Source organism: Zeugodacus cucurbitae, chromosome 4 (assembly GCF_028554725.1).
Source record: "Zeugodacus cucurbitae isolate PBARC_wt_2022May chromosome 4, idZeuCucr1.2, whole genome shotgun sequence".
NCBI classification, from domain to species: domain Eukaryota; kingdom Metazoa; phylum Arthropoda; class Insecta; order Diptera; family Tephritidae; genus Zeugodacus; species Zeugodacus cucurbitae.
The window spans coordinates 30144770-30161013 of record NC_071669.1 but is presented as its reverse complement, the minus strand read 5'-3'; the positions used below and the strand labels follow the sequence as shown (position 1 = coordinate 30161013).

At 35.5% G+C, this 16244-nt stretch overlaps 1 protein-coding gene and 1 long non-coding RNA gene across 2 annotated transcripts in view; one reads left to right on the top strand and one right to left on the bottom strand.

The window, feature by feature from the left end:
* Window positions 1-16244, top strand: part of LOC105219958 (peroxidasin) — a 179075-nt gene that overhangs the window by 110857 nt on the left and 51974 nt on the right. The window lies entirely within an intron of this gene.
* LOC128921388 (uncharacterized) overlaps window positions 15408-16244 on the bottom strand; it is a 62573-nt gene continuing 61736 nt past the window's right edge. The window contains exon 3 of the long non-coding RNA XR_008470849.1: window positions 15408-15837. This is a non-coding gene — a long non-coding RNA (uncharacterized LOC128921388). The remainder of the gene's footprint in view (window positions 15838-16244) is intronic.

The following is a 16244-nucleotide window of genomic DNA, read 5'->3' as shown; positions in this document are numbered from 1 at the left end:
TGTATCTGTGTCAGTTTTCCTGTAACGAAATTCTAAATTGTCGCATTGACATCGACGACATCTTTGTTTTTTGCGACGAATATTAGTCGTTCACTCAGCCAATTATGGGTATTATATTGCTGTTTTATGTCCGGAAAGAGACAGAAGAGACAGGAATCTGTTTGAAATGTTATTAATCCATCGAGGTGTCAACTGTGACCTTACCAATTCCAATATCTAGCTACTGCTTCTACAATCGCAGTGTGATCTTGATGCAAATACACTTCTATGTATAAATAAGCGATTTTTTATGCGCCGTACTTCCCAAATTATCAACTTGCATATCTGGTGAATCTTCGCTATAGCGCTATTTGTGGCGATTTTGCAAACTGGTGTTTCGTTGATTTGCAATTTAGGAGTAATTTCAATGCCGAATGTACAGTTTGTGTGCCTATTAACAGGTTGCCATGTTGCCCCTATTCCCGTTATGCTTTGATGGTGAAAATGAGTGAAATCGGTTCAGGAATTACCATGGTTCTCATATACAATATTTAATGATTTTCGTTATTCTATTCTTCTTTATGAATTATGGGTCAGTATTGTGTGTTATCTTAATAAAATTACATCAATAAATTCCGAGAGTATAAAATGTTCGGCTGCATCCAAACTTAGCCTTTCCTTACTTGTTACAAATTGTTTTGGGCTATCGACACAACCTTATACAATTGAACAATGACAAAAATATTTTAAAAAAGCAACAATGACTACCTTCTAAATATTATTATTTTTTGTTTTCTATTTTTTTTTTTTATTTTTTTGTCAACTCATATAAAGTTCTGTTATTGCAATCTTCCGCGCAATTTTTCTATATTTACTTACTTTCTAAACCTTTCTTGGCCATGCTCGAATATTTCAAGACTAAAATTAGCCAGATCGGTGTGGCAGTTCTCGACGTTTTGCGAGACTAACGAACAGCAATTCGTTTTTATATCTATACAATACAAATTGTTTGTATGGGAGATTAGAAAAATGTGAATTTTAGACTTTTTCAGGCAACTTTTTTTAATTTTTCTCTCCGTAATAACCATCCTCAATCCCCCTGGAATACACACAAAAAATAATTAGTGAAATCGGTCTAACCGTTTTCATGCTATGTCGTGACAACGGAAAACGGGTTTCATTTTTATATATATAGATGATATACATAAGAACAGTATAAAATGAAAATTGAACAGTAGACTGTATGGAACATTTTCCATCTATCTCTTTGCTTCTTCAGTTTGTGGACACATTTCCAAAGTAAGCTTTTGCGACAAATCTAGTGGCGTAGCAACGGCATTACAATCATCCATTTCAAACCGTACTGGAAATATATTCAGACTGATCAAGTTTGATTAACTTTTTTACCTCATCGCGCTGAACTCTCATTCCAAGTACAGATGACGCTGAACCCATGGCTTTCATTTTAAATTTTGATGACAACTCGTTCTTTATCCGCTGCGTAGCCTCCGTGTCATTAGAAAACAGCAAAACGTCGTCCACATAAATTGCTACGTACACTTACTATTACTTCCTCTGAATTGTTAATGTCATTAGATTCTTTTTTGTTAATAATATCAACTATTAGATTTGACTCCGCTCGCTTGGATTTATTGTTGGAATCTTCTAAAAATTTAACATCACGACTCACAATAAACTTGTTATCAGATTTTCTGTAAAGCCTATATGCCTTAGATACAATGCAATAGCCAACAAAAACATATTCATCTGATTTTGCATCTAACTTCAAACGTTTTTGCTTTTGTATATAAACCATCGCTGTGCAACCAAATACTCGTAGGTGTTTTAAATTTGGTTTCACACCGGACCATATTTCTTCCGGGTTTGGCTTTTGCCTCTACACGGAATGCGATTTACTAAATACACTGCCGTATTAATAGCTTCTGCCCAGAAATTGTTTTCTAGACCAGAATCCAGCGCCATGCATCTCACACGTTCAATTAAAGTACGGTTCATCCGCTAAGCAATTCCGTTCTGCTCTGGCGTATATAGTGCTGTTTTTTGATGAACAATACCACATTAGCGAATAAATTTTATGAATTGTGAATTACAATATTCGGTGCCATTATGTGTTCTCAGAACTTTTATTTTACGACAACACAGTGTGTTTCTACTTCGTTTTTAAATTGCTTGAATTTCTCAAATACATCTGATTTGTACACAATTGGTATAGCGCATCAGAGAACGGCTTCCGTTGAGCGCAAAAATTTTCATACACAAACAATACCCGAACTATCAGCCCATTCGGCTCAAGCGCTCAAAATGGCATTCGTGAATATATTCGCTACTGAGCTAAATTCAGCTCAATGGCGGTAAATTTGTTTGCTTGCTGAGTTTATTCCCGCTCGTGTTGAAACAGCTCTACCCAGGCGTTCGCTCATTCGGCTCAACAATGATCGTGTTGAATGAAAACAAGCACACAAAAGAGCAAACTCAACTTCTATGAGCAAACTCAACGGGTATGAACAAACTCAGCACATATGAATAAACTCACTGTGCTTGAATAAATGCGCAACCAGCAGCGCTACTGGTTTTGTAAAATCCGTTGGCACACACACATGCATATATACATATATATATGTACATATATAATTGTATATGTATACCAAAGAACTGCAAAACTCAATTTTTCCTTGAATCAGCTCATACGCAAAAGTTTCTATTCACTTCCAATCACTGAGCGAAAGTGAGCTAAAATTTTCGTGAAGTGAGCGAACGTGAGCTAAACATTTCGTGAAGTGAGCAAACGTGAGCAAAGCATTTCGGACCGAAGGCTCACATTGTACGCGAATGAGCGGTTCGGCAACATGAGCTGATTTTTACTCAACGCTGTGCTTCGCTCAGTGATTGGAATTGAATACAAACTTTTGCGTATGAGCTGATTCAAGGAAAAAGTGAGTTTTGCAGTTCTCTGTAGCGCATACCTTTCTTGAGAAATTATCAAAAACCAACAAGAATCTTGCGCCGCTGACCGATTTTGTGCTAATTGAACCAAGCACGTCCGAATGTATAATGTCCAGCAAATTTTCAGCACGTGTACCGACCGATTTAGTTATTCGTCTAGTTTGTTTACCCTTACATCATACAATACAGCCATTTTCACTTGCGCCGCTGTTTTCCAATTGGAATTTGGCACAGTCCAATTTATACAAATCATTTTCTGCGTACGTTCATTATGCTCAGCTGTTCTCAACATCAAAAGTAACTTCTGATCCAATATGATAAAAGTTCGTTTACTCACTAATACTACGTTCGGACCGACATTGAAAACATATTGAAAACACAATTGGTGGATTGTGGAACCAAAGTCGTTCTGACCGACATCATGTGTTTTCGATGCGTTTTCATTGACAGTTCACAATTTAATTTAACACGTAGAGTATACACCTTATTTTGTCACAATTCAATTAGGAGCGCTTCCTCACTCTCACCACACGAATTTATTTTTATGCACTTTTGTTTTTTCTCCATTCTTTTGAAAATGTAAACAAATATTAACTGATAATTTGTGGATGGCCAAATATGTCTTCCAATTATATCGAATAAACTGGAGCAGACATCGATTATAATGAGTGGAATGTAAGTATTCAAGAAGTTTTCAGCGAAAACTGTGATTTCGTATGACAGATTTTGCATGGATGAAAACACAAGTTTTCTATGAAAACATGTTTTTAATGTCAGTCCGAACATAGTATAACGAAAAATGTCAGAAGCTCTAACAGCCCTTTTCTCATGCCCTCACAAAATTCACCACACTCACTACTGTTAGGTTTTTGGATTTTGTGATGATTACCTTATGCTGGAGAAAATTTAAAAGCTCAAATGCTCACAATTTTCTCAAACATCTGTGACGTGTGAAAGCAGCCATCACAATACAAAAATATTTGTGTTTGTTTTGGTTTTTAGCAATATTTGGAAACAAATGTGTAAATATTTGCGTGCTATAACGAGCATGGATGAATTGTTCTTTGAAAAAAGGGCCTCTATAAAAGTTCAGTTATCTAATAATTGTGTTAAACCGAATCTGAAGCAATATGGACGTACGTGCATTATCATTTGTTGAGCGATTTGCTGCCAACCACATCTACAATCCGATAAGGACGCATTGTTTTTGTAAAGCAAAGGACACTGACGCACGGCCTCTATAACCCTATGATTTACATTCATGACATTTTTTTATAATTCTTTTGTTTTTTAACTTTCGACTGTAAATACGCAATTGTGATGTTTTTCATTTGTTTACAAATTTTACAGCAATTTGTATTTATTTTGAATTTATTTCTTTTGAAACAACTGTTTGACAGCAAAATGCTTTTCATCTCAATTGGTGACTTTATGAGATTCGAGCCAGAATAGACTCACAAAATATACGTCACAAGAAACCTCACAAATTTTTCCTCTCAACTCAGTTATGAGTTTTTTTCGGAATAGGGCTGTAAGTTTAACGTACGTAATATGACAGTATAGTTTATAAATGTGTGAAATTGAAATTTGAATTTTATGGTAGTATATTGGAGGCTCACGTGGAGTAAACTCCACATTGGCATTTAAATACAAATTTTAAACATAGCATAGTTCTGCTATATAATGCGGTCATACAACGGGTGGGCATGGTTATAATCCAATTTCACCAATTTTTATTGTGTATGATGGGGTACTAAAGGGAAATGTGTCTAGTAATTATGGATTATATAATAAAATTAGTTTGAAAGATATATACAAAAATACATATTTGGGGAGGTGCCACGCCCACTTTTCGAAAACAAGTAAAAAAAATATTTAAATTTCATAGCTTTTTTGGTTGTGTACATTTTTTTGTTTGTTTATGCAAGTTCTGAAAGAATACTATTAAAAACAACTTTGCTAAATAAATTTGAAGTGTAACAGTTTTTATTAAAGGATTTTAAAATTATGTTATTCCATACTTTCGGTTTAAAACAAATAATATAATACAATGATGTAGCAACAATTGTTAAGTATTTGAAAGCTAATTTATATAATTTAGGAAAATTGTTTGTAAATCGTTCCAAATTTCCAGCAGATTTTCAACTTCCAACTGGAGTGCTCAAATGTATAAGGATAGCTTGTCTACAAGATCTAACAAATTGTTTCTGTTTATCTTCCAATTTATTTGGACTAACTCTTCTTCTTCTTCTCTAAGTCTTCTGCAATAGCTTTAACTTTATTATTATTTGTTTATCACGAGTTTAAACAAACACATTTCAATAAGTTTTTACACTCTTATACACACTCTCCCATACATACGTATGTACTTTACGGTTTCTTGCGTGGGTTCATTTTGGAAAAGTAAAATGAGGAATATTCGAAAATTAACATTAAATTATATTTTATTTGCAATGACCTAAGACTTGATTACGACCTCTAGTCTTTGGTGTCCGTTCTCTTTCTCTCTGATTATGAAGGCAGTGTCCTAGTGCATGCTTATATATTTCTAATATTTTGTTCTGTTTTTTTGATTCCCTCATCTGGGAATTATTTCCAGAAAGATGAGATTCTAGCAAATAAATATAGCCTATGTTACTCGGGGTAAATTTAGCTTTCCAATGGTGAAAGAATTTTTGAAATCGGCATAGTAATTTTTGAGTTTATTCATTACAAGCATACATACAAATCTTTCCTCTTTGTAATAGTAGTATAGAGGTATAGATGGAGGTACAAAACAATACTGTGTTTGAACCATCTAAAACAGTTCTCAAGTTCACGAGTGAGATATAGGGTTATACTTATATATCAACATGATGAGGATGACGAGTCGAGTTGAAATCGGGGTGTCTGTCTGCTGTATAGCAATTACAAGACATTACACACATATTTGCGAAATATTGTAGATAAGTTTGAAAACATTTAATGTTTTGATACAAAAAATAAAATTGTGATCAGAACCACATAAAGGATTATTTATTGGCACGATTCCGATTACTTTGGCGGTCAGGTTTTGATAACGACAACGGTAACGGGTTAAACGGTGAAAGGGGAGGCTCTCCAGAGAAGGAATATATATAAATATAGTTGATCGGACTTATAGTTTTTCAAATACTTGTATTTAAAAGTCCAATTTTTTCTAAAAGTTACACATAGAATTTCACACACTTTAACGCAATTGTCTCACAATTTTAACTTCACATATTGAAAATTACGCTGTTAACTTTCATTTCAATTCGAATTTTACATTTATTTAAGGTTTTTAAGCAAAATTACTTATTTTAGAAATCACTAGTAGCTGAAGAGGTTTCTGTGTTTACAATTATGTGGAAATCGAGCGTTGCCAAATTTTACGAACTATAGGATGGATGGTGAAGGATTTTGCAACACAGCTTTTTATATATTTGCATATCATAGTTCCTTGTCGTAGAACTTTTTTCTGCATCAAATATATTTATAAAAACATCTTTCCAGGGTGTCTGAAGTATTTTCGTGTAGAACTCCTTTTTGCATTGGTGGTCTTCGGCCGCGCTTTAAAAAAATAACCCTGGGCGAGCCCAAATTAGGTGTGTTGGAAGTTTTTCGCGCCGAACTACTTTCAGCAGTGGCGTCCTTCGACCGCGCTTTAAAAAAATAACCCTGGTCGAGCCAAAATTAGGTGTGTTGGAAGTTTTTCGCGCCGAACTCATTTCAGCAGTGGCGTCCTTCGACCGCGCTTTACCCTGGTCGAGCCAAAACCAGGAGTTTTTTCGCGTAGAACTCCTTTATTTATGCGAATATCTCGAAAATTAGGCGTCTGCGGTACCTATAACTCTATATATACGGTGTCTTCAGATCGCGGCGCCAAAGAAATTGGATTGTGCCTATTTATTATTTAAAATAAAAGAAACAATTTTAAAAACTACTAATAGTTTATTTAAAGTAATAAATTTTGTAGCATAGCACGGCAACTCGACATAGTTGATTTGTGTCTTTTTCTAGTACCGTACAACCCGCGCGAAGTGTCCATTGCTTTGAGACATTTGGTCTTTATAGTGCTAAAATCTGCACGAAACCCTAAAATCTGCATGTCATATTCATTCTATTGCATTCTTATCGCAATGTTTTTCTATGTATTTTCGATTTTCTACTTGTAGGTTTCCACATTTGTTCACTCATCCTGGAAGTTTAAGTCATTACTTTTAAAATCTTTTAGAACAAAATTTGACTTAAACGTTATATGTCACGATTTTAATTCTCATTTGATTTATCAAATTCACTCATTACCATTAAAAAATTATTTCGTTTTCTCTAAATAAGTAGCATTCTAAAAATATTAAACTTCCTTTAACGTAATACTAAACGTTAGCTGCTGAAAATCTAGTTTCTGTATCTGAGGTGTCTAAGGTCTAGACGCTTAAAAAACTCTCTTGTCTTTCAAGTCTGCGACTCTCGCGTAGGTTGGGCGATAGAAGGGTAATCATTGGCATATTATTATTATAATAAAGTTTTACCAATATCTGAAAATGTTTTCACCCTTATGAGCGTTTCTAATTAATAATATGTATTATATATAGAAATATATTGTTACGGATATACACACATAATTTATACGCAACTATATATACATTAAAAGTATATTTTGTAGTAGAAGTTTGTATGTAGAGTAACGTAACTCAGTATGATAGGTAGGAGTATTTATATGTGTTTTTTAAACTCATAGTAGTTCCAAAAGATACCGTGTATTAAGAATACGACCAATTAGACCCATGTATTCAGTAAAAAGTTCACTGGAACAAATTTAAAAATCCTTTTATCAGATACATATATGGGGGCTATAGGAAATATTAACCCGATTTTACCCACAACAGAAGATCGGTATTATCAAGCATATCCGCAATATGAATTTCCTTAAGATAAATCAGTTATTTCCCAGTCGTAGGTACTGAGACTCTCATATGCGGTATCTGAGAACTAAAAAGTTTAAGCGATTTTTAAAGACGCATTTCAACACTATGTTTGCTGTATTTGAGCAATAATTTGTTGCGATATCTTCATTGCTTTTTGATTTATACAGGGGAAACACTTTTTACGCGCTCTGTTGGAACCAAATACATATAAACCATGTGGAAAAAACCCAATTTCTATACAAAAACGTCATACATTTCTCTACGCCCAAACACATTCCACAAAAAATTACACAAAAGGTTTGTATCATGATTCAATTATAAAAGGTTTGGTAAGTAAGCAGCATTCTCACTATTTTTGGACACCCCTTCTGCGTTAGTAATACAATAAATTTTTTTTTTGGAAACCTATCCAGAAAATTGTAAATAGTAGCAGATATTTACCAATACAAGGGATAGGCAATACTGTTTTTACATGTTTTTTTCGAATATTTATTTGTTGACATTTTAATTTTATATTGCAGAAAATGTTAGAGTACATTACATGTTTAATCCGAAAACTGTGATAACCGCTTCGTTTATATAAATGTTCGGTTATTTATATCGACGCGATGATCGATTTATTTATTGGATCTCAGTTAGTGTGTGTATGAACAAAAACTAAAACAGTCGATGGTCAAAACAGCAGTATTTCAAGTTATAAGCAATACCGAAGTTTACAGGATTGGGGTCCGATATTTCGTCTCAAAAGGTCAGAACTCATAACAAAAAGCAGCAAGGCGAGAAATGGAGTTATAAGAAAATTTATTTTTCTACCACGGTTTGAAGAACGAATACTGAGATATTTTTTTTGCAAGAACTTTTTTGGAATAGAGTTAAATGAACTCCAGTTATCTTACATTTGTGTTGCGTAACTACCGTGTATACCTGTTATTAAACAAATAGTTTTCATCGTATTTGGCAATTTTTATACTCTCGCAATATGTTGCACAGAGTATTATAGTTTTGTTCACATAACGGTTGTTTGTGTCACCAAGAAATAAAAGAGTTAGATATCGGGTTATATAGGCACGATTTAAGTTACTGGGGCGCCAATATTTGAGTTCACTTTTAGGTAAATTAGCCCAAAATAAAAACTTTATATAAATAAAAAAAAATGATATCTCGCTCCGTTTACGAGATATCGAGCGTTGAAGTTTGTGTTAACAGCAGCCGATGCGCGCACTTATGCATTGATGCACGTTGATTAATTGATTTATGTGATTGATTGATAAGTTTTTTAGCGTACTACTACTTTCTGCATTGGCGGCCTTCGGCCGCGCTTAAAAAAATAACCCTGGTCGAGCCAACGCCGGTTGTTATCAAAGAGAGAGAAATGGAAAGTTTTTTCACGTACAACTACTTTCGGCATTGGCGGCCTTCGGCCGCGCTTCAAAAAAATAACCCTGGTCGAGCCAACACCGGGACTTATCAAAAAGAGGGGAAAAAATATTATATTAAATTAACACAAACTTCAACGCTCGATATCTCGTAAACGGAGCGAAATATCAATTTTTTTTATTTAATAAAAAGTGTTTATTTTGGGCTAATTTACCTAAATGTGAACTCAAATTTTGGCTCCCAGTAATAAGAATATCTTCAAAAGTGTTTAAGGTAGGAACATGAAAATTGGTACAGAGCTACAGGATAACAACACCACTCTCACCTATAAAACCGGTGGCTATCGAATAAGGGGGCGTGGTACCTCCCATACAAACTAAATTTTTTAAGCAGAATATCTGTGAAAGGGTTCAAGGTAGGGACCTGAAAATTGGTATAGACCTATATGGTATCAAAAGCCTTCTTACTCATGGCAGAAGATATTTTGCATCGCCTGCGATTAGCGACGAGAAATGTCGATTTACAAATGAACGCTGACATCTACAATGAAGCATTAGTCCTTATTGAAGATTTATGTTTACTTATGAGTGTAAAACTATTGATTGAAGTTCATATGCCGGCACCAAGTCGTCAAACAAGGGATTTAGTGTGTCGCGAATTGGAACGCGAGCGTGCTTACGATATAACTCACTTGCAACAACAAGTACAAACAAATGTTCCACTGTTGAATGAACAGCAAAGCAGTGCGTACAATCAGCTAATAAATGCTGTAGATAGTGGAAACGGTGGCATATTTTTCCTCGATACGCCCGGCGGGACTGGCAAAACGTTCCTATTGTCTTTAATACTAGCAGCAATACGTGGTCAAGGTGGTATTGCATTAGCTCTTGAATCTACAGGGATTGCTGCAACACTGTTAGAAGGTGGAAGAACGGCACATTCAGCATTAAAGCTTCCATTAAACTTGCAAATACACGAAAGTCCTGTTTGCAATATTTCAAAGCAATGGCACAAGTTTTAAAAAAATGTAAGTTAATCATATGGGATGAATGCATAATGGCCCACAAACGATCATTAGAACCACTCGACCGAACACTGAGAGATATACGCAACAATAATCGTTGCTTTGGAGGAGTGATGATATTGCTGTCGGGCGACTTTAGACAAACACTTCCCGTGAGTCCAAAATCAACAGCAGCGGATGAGCTAAAAGCATGTCTGAAGTCATCGCATTTGTGGAGGTTTGTTAAAACCATTTCATTGACCATGAATATGCGAGTTTTGTTGCAAAACGATAGAACTGCGGAGGTGTTTTCAAAAGAGCTGCTGCGAATCGGAAATGGACAAGTTCCGATAGATCCTTGCAGTGGATTAATATCGATTCCAACTAATAAATATGAAATCCAATTCACATCTATTAAATATGAACTAATCAGTAGTGTATATCCAAATATTGCTCAAAATTATGGTAACTACAATTGGTTAAGCACGCGCGCAATTTTAGTAGCAAAAAATATGGATGTCAACGACTTGAATTGGACGATTCAAAATCAAATTCTGGGAGATCTGCGGTCATATAAATCAATCGATCGCGTTGAAAATGAAGACGAGGTTGGAAATTACCCAGTGGAGTTCTTAAACTCTTTGATGCCGCCTGGAATGCCGCCTCATAATTTGCGTCTCAAAGTTGGGTCTGTAGTTATTATGCTACGGAATCTTCATGCTCCCAAACTGTGCAATGGTACTCGACTGATTGTGACCAAGCTAATGGACAATTTAATAGTGGCAAGCATTTTGAAAGACCCGTTCAAGGGAGAGGAATGCTTACTTCCCCGAATTCCATTAACTTCAACAGATTTGCCATTCCAATTCAGACGTTTGCAGTTCCCAGTGAAACTTGCATTGGCGATGACAATAAACAAGTCACAAGGGCAGTCGCTGGAAGTATGCGGCATAAATTTAGAAATGTCTTGCTTTTCACATGGCCAGCTCTATGTGGCGTGTGCCCGTGTTGGAAAACCTTCCTCACTGTTTATTTACGCCGCGGAACAGAAAACCAAAAATATCGTGTACCGTGGAGCCCTAAACTAAATATGTACTAAAATTATATATTTCCAGACTCGATTAAAACTAATAAAATTGAATGAGAATAGTACAAACTTAATTTTATTAAATTGTCAACAAATCCTGGACGATGTGTCAGCATTATTGAAAAGAGTAGCATTTTTCAAGCAATTAAATTCAAAAAGCATTAATGTACCCTCGAAAAAAATGTTTATCATGCAGGTTCTGGCAATTCACTTCCGAGTAAAATTTGGAAAAATCGTTCATATTCTATTAAAACAAATACCGGTGTAATTTTTGAAATGAAAAAAAATCTATTTTGGGCAGAACGAAGTTTGACGGGTCAGCTAGTAGGTAATATAAAATTAAGTGAGTGTATAGTCTTCGATATATTGTATCTTGGTGGTGAAAACGAGTGAAATCGGTTCAGGAATTACCTCAGTCCCCAAATTTTCGTTATTCTAGTGAACTTTATGCCGAATATATGGGTCGAATTGCGTTATCTTTATAAAATTACATCAATAAATTTCGAAAGTATAAAAGGTTTGGTTGCTCCCGAACTTAGCCTTTCCTTACTTGTTTCTTTTGCTTATAACGCACAAGGAAATAAGAAATATATCCGGAACTCTAGTTCTTCCAGTATTTTTATACTCTCGCAACATTGGGTTCTATAACAATACCCAATCACCTTCCACAAATCCTTCGGAGTTCATTGCCTTGTCGTATTTTGCTTTAATTTTATCACTTATGATTTGTGTCCGCTGTCTCACCATAGCATGAATCATTTCGTCTTCTAGGACACTGTTGGCTTCCCTAACATTCTTTCCACCATTTGCGTTTATTCCGAACTTTAAATCAATCGGTAACTGAAGATGATGACCAAAGATTACCTTTGCTGGAGTCTGCCCCGTTGTTTCATGTACAGCAGACCGGTAAGCCATCAGGAACAAAGCCAATCCATTCCCAATCCTTTTGATACTTGTCTACCACTTTCTTTAGATGTTCTTCTAAAGTTCGATTGAAACGTTCTACCATTCCTTCGGATTGTGGATGTAGGACTGTTGTACGAGTTTTCCGTAATGCACAATTAGCAATCCACTCCGTGACTGATTACCGACAACCAACCCAATAAAATCTTTGCTTTAGTTTTTCCAAGGTTTATGTGATTCCCATGTGCCCTTCACTTGGACCGTTATGCATCTCCTTGAGAACATCAGGAATTCTTACTTTCGGAACGATTATAAGAGTTCGGGAACTTTGTCCATCTTCGCTTTCCCATACTCGATGCAAGCAGCCGTATACCAACTTTAAACTGTTCCACTGTGCCCAATATGCCTTTGCAACTGGACTCTCTGCCGTTATTTCTTCTCTCGTTGGACTCTTGTTCAGCTTCACTCCATGCATTACCAGTTCATTCCAATCTGGATCTTCTTGTTGACATTTTCGTAAATCCTTTTGATCCCAGCTTTCTGTCGAAGTTATTGACATTAATCGGACATCTTTAATGTCTTCTTTGGCCTCAGCTTGAACAATGTCTACATTCTAAATTACAAGGACGAAGGGACATCGCATCCGCATTCCCATGACTACTACCTTTGCGATGTTCTATAGAGCAGTCATAACTTTGGAGCCTCTCAATCCACCGTGCCAACTGTCCTTCTGGATTCCTGAATTGCAGAAGCCATTTTAATGCTGCGTGATTTGTCCTCATTCGAAATCGCTGTCCGTAAAGTTACTTATGGAAATGTTTGATGCACTTCACCAATGCCAGTAATTCTCTTCGCGTTACGCAATAATTCTTCTCTGGCTTACTTATCGTCTGGCTATAATACGAGACCACTTTCTCATTCCCGTCAATCACTTGGGATAGAACGCCTCCTATTGCATAGCCACTAGCATCCGTGTCTAAGACGAACGTTGAGCCTGGAACTGGATATGCTAACATTGGCGCAGAATATAATCTCTCCTTCAGAGTTTGGAAGGCCAATTCCTGTTCTTCATTCCATTTAAAGGCTTTGTTCTTCTTCTTGAGTTCATGGAGGCTACTAGCTACGCTGGCGAAATTTGGAACGAATCGTCGGTAATACGTACGAAGTCCAAGGAAACTCCGCAATTCATGTAAATTTTGAGGTCTGGGCCAATCCTTTACTGCCTCTATCTTTTCCTGAGCTGTACAAATGCCCTTCGTTGTCAATTTGTGTCCTAAATAGCTCACTTCCTTCTTGAACAGAGAACATTTCTTTTGAGATGCTCATTAAAGCTTTTAGCCAACACGATGATATCGTCTAGGTACACAAAACATGTCTTCCAGTGCAATCCTTTTAACACTTGGTTCATAAGCCTCTCAAAAGTGGCAGGATCGTTACATAACCCAAAGGGCATTGCAGTGAATTGCCATAGACCATCTCCAACGCTGAAAGTCGTCTTTTCTTGCAGTCCACACAGAACCTCATGTTACCATCTTTCTTCTTCACAAGTAGTACGGGTGAACTCCATGGACTCGATGATGGTTCAATAATGTCGCTATCGCTCATTTCACGTATGGTCCGGCTTACAACTTCACGTTTGGCTTAAGGAACGCTGCGAGGAGCCTGGCGGATTGGTCTTGCATCTCCGGTGTTGATGAAATGTTTCACAATATTGGTTCTACCTGGTTTAGATTCATCTTTATCAAATATGGTGGAGTATCTGAGAAGAAGTTGTTTGGCCTTCTTTTTATGGTCTACCTCTAATTCTTCGGTCCAAGCGTTAATCTCGTTCGAAATATCGTTTTTACCCACAGAATTTCCTGCGAGATGTGTTTCGCAATTTATTACGGCATCAATCTCCTGACAGTGCCCTAATATAGCTCCTTTGGGGACTGTGACTGGTGACATATACTCATTAAGGACTCTTACTGGAACTCTTTTGTCTTGTCGTGTCTTAGCCAGGGTTTTTCCTACAAGTAGGTTTGGTATAGATTCTTTTGCGCCTTCAACAACCCACAACGTGTCCGTCCCATAGTCTCCATATATTTCTGTACAAACAATTGCTTCTGATTTTGGTGGAATCTTCTGATTTTCTGTTACTAACATTCGTCTTACGTTGCATTTGTTATCATCATAACCAAACATAAGATGCACTTCCGTATTGGTATAAGTCATAATTCTCTTTTCCAAGTCTAGTTCGATCCATTTATTAGCTAGAAAGTCTACTCCAATTATGACTTCATCAACGATGTCTGCCGCTATAAAATTATGTAACGCGGCTATCTTTCCTATAACAATTTCGCACATTACTTCCCCGAGAACTTGAGCATCATCTCCAGTTGCAGTACGTATTGGTTTTAATTCCTTGTTAACTAGATCCGGTCGAATTATGGAATGTGTTGCTCCCGCATCCACAGTCAGAATGCGTTTTTTACCATCCACACATCCACTAACGGTAACGCTGTTCGTATTTCTATTTATTTGAGAGACAGAGATTACAGGGCATTCACTTGAGGGAGCCAGCACACGCCCCTTCCGACTGGCTCGCTTTAGTTTAACGATTTTGAATTATTTGTCAAAAGAATAAATTAAAAATTGTTTACTGAAAAAAATAGGTGGAATCGCTTGAATCCGATGACAGTTTCAAGTTTTTCAACGAGTATAATAGGTGACCCAACGCGCCTGAGGTCAAAGTTGGTGTCATTTTATTGTTTAATTTCAGTTTAAATATTCATATTAATATTTATTCAACGCAAATTTATTTTTCATCAGTTAAAATTTAAATTTGCCAAACATATTTTCTATTGTTTTGGAAAGCCACACGTCACTCTGTGGTTAGTCACTCCTTAGACACAGGAAGTAAATTTAGTGGTCTTTTTCGTGGTCACCGTCTCGTTATTTAAATTTGGTTCAGTAGTCCCCTCGTTCATGCTACAGGTTACCTTTTGTTTCGTTTAGAAATTAAAAAAAAATGTTTAGTTTTTTATAATTATTTATTTAATTATTATTATAAATTAGTATGATTTTTTACATTATTAATAATTATTAAATATTAGCATTTAAGTACAAAGTTAATTTTAATTTCTACAAACATTTTTGTGGCTATCATTTATACATTGACAAAATTTACATATTTTACATATGAAGTTAATATTAATTATTAAAATTTTATAATTTACAATTTCTCAAGAGTTTTAAGTATTGTTTTTTTTTATTATTACACAATACAAATTAAATTTCAATTCTATTACGACTGTTACTAATATTCGTACATTCATTTGTATAAAGATGCTTATTAAATAATATTTTACGTTTAAATTAATAAATTTAGTGTTATTGCGAACGTTATTATAAATTTAAAATGGTAATATGGAAAATGATAAAATGGAAGTTCAGCTTAATAATTCTTGCATAGTCAAATCAGAAGCAAGACATGTTAACTATCCATTGTGTAGATCCAAGGGCATCATAGGACACCCTGTGTTTAGCACTTCGAAAATAAGTAGTGAATCTGCTACTATAAAAGTCCGATGAAATTTGTTGTACATGTCCAATGCCTGAAAAATATGTGTAGTTGGTTAGAAATGATTACAATATCTATATTCATAATTTCAATAATACAGTGGAACTTCTCAAACTACTATAACTCGAACTCTTAAATTGGCAATAGAAATAAAATTTCGTACAAATTTCCTTCCATAAATCGAACTTTTCGACCAGGGCATAATACAAAATTTAAAATTTACTATCAAGGAACAATTTTAAAGGAGTCACTATATTCGTATGGAGGCGATCAAAAAAAAAAGATATTACACTTATAGATTTCATAAATCGTGTAACAAAGTCATGAGACACAGACGTCAAGATCCAAACAATAGCAAAGTGCAACAAAGAAAATTACAGAATACATGTTTAAATAAAACTTGTTGCGAAGTAAATAACTAAAACTGTGGGTAAATCTATA